Genomic DNA, 1,635 nt, shown 5'->3' with positions numbered 1-1,635 from the left:
TATAATGAGCCACGCTCATTGTACCGCCAGGGGTACCAACGCCCACCATATGTGTGACTGGCGTAAAGACAGCTAGCCGGGTTACCGCCTGAGCCCCGGATCAACCCCAAAGCACCGCCGACGCGCCACCACGCGCCGTGGCAAGTTAGCATCAGAAGCTACTGAAACTGGGAACTGAAGCACATCAGTCCCACATCGAAAACAAGGAGAAGATCATCCTCTTCCTCACCTATAAAAGGTCCTCTCCTCTCTCCTCATTAATTACGCATTTACTACTCATTATTGTTATGCTGCCTATATGCGTTGACTGACTTAGGCATCGGAGAGTTGAAGACCGCCCAACGCGGTCTCCCTCTAACGCCCTGTCTTGTGTTTGGCAGCTAGCAGTAATCCTCAGATCGGCAGAGTAGCGGTCCGCCCGCCAGACCAGCGTTAGACCAAAGTTTGGCTACCGCCAGACTTTTGAGCATTAACATTGGCGCCGTCTGTGGGAAACCTTGAACAAAAAGTCATCCCATCACAATTACCATGACTAACGGTAGCGGGGGAAATGTCGAGGAGCAGGCAGACCAGTCCGTCGTTCCCCAACCCGCCCACCCAGCGGTAAGCATCAACCGCGCACTATTCAGCACCCCGGTCAATCCCGGCGGCGAAACAAATCCAAGCAGCAGCCGCCCCCCAGGTCAGGACCTCACCGCCTTGTATGAACTGGCGCTGGCGGACCTCCACAAAGTAAACAGAGAGCGCGAGCAGGAACGCAAGGAAAAGGCTGAGGCCCAGGAGCAGGTGGCCACGCTGATGACGCGTTTCGACGAGCTAAAGCGGGCGCTGGACGCAAACGCCAACCCAGCACGAAGTGAGCAGTCACACAGCACCAGACACAGCCGACCTACCCTGGTATAGGACCCATTGTGCAAATGCAGGTACCGCTAAACCCACCTGAGCTGGCAGGAATGGGACCACCCCCTGTCCCCCAACTGTTGGAGCAGGAGGCGGAGTCATCGCTGCGCACCCACCGCTCGAGGACTAGAGCAAGGGCTGAGGGCAATCTACCCACTCCCGGGCGAGGGTCAGTTCCGCGGAGCGCCCGAGCAGGCCCCGCTGGCAACGCAACCGCCCAAATTTTGGAGAGGATGCAGCAGTTAGAACAGAGGCTAATCCTGGCGGAGGCAGGCACCCCGGCGCCAGCCCCAAACCCACTCTTCGCGTCCAGGCCAGGACCATTCACCGCTACAATTTTGCAAGCCGTCAGACCAGCGTTTGCAAAGACCCCAAAAATGTCACAGTATAGCGGTAAGACCGATCCCTTCGTCCACATGGACACGTTCAAGAAGGTCACCAACAACAAGGGATTTGATGACGCCACCCTGTGCCACTTGTTCAGCGAAACGCTGGATAGTGAGGCAATGAGTTGGTTTTTTGAGTGTCCGCCAGGGTCCATCGGCTCATTCCAGGCGTTATCCCATGCTTTCCTCTCTCGATTCATCTTGTTGTCCGCCGGTCATCACAACACGAGCCAGTTGTTTGGCGTCCGGCAGGGAGAGGACGAATCATTGAAGGCATTCGTCACAAGATGGCGGGCGGCAGCATCTCAGTGCCGCGATCTCGACAAAACAATGGCTTCGGCAGCTTTCA

Source organism: Rosa chinensis, chromosome 3, assembly GCF_002994745.2.
Source record: "Rosa chinensis cultivar Old Blush chromosome 3, RchiOBHm-V2, whole genome shotgun sequence".
Lineage (NCBI taxonomy): Eukaryota > Viridiplantae > Streptophyta > Magnoliopsida > Rosales > Rosaceae > Rosa > Rosa chinensis.
Note: the sequence above shows the minus strand (reverse complement) of the source record.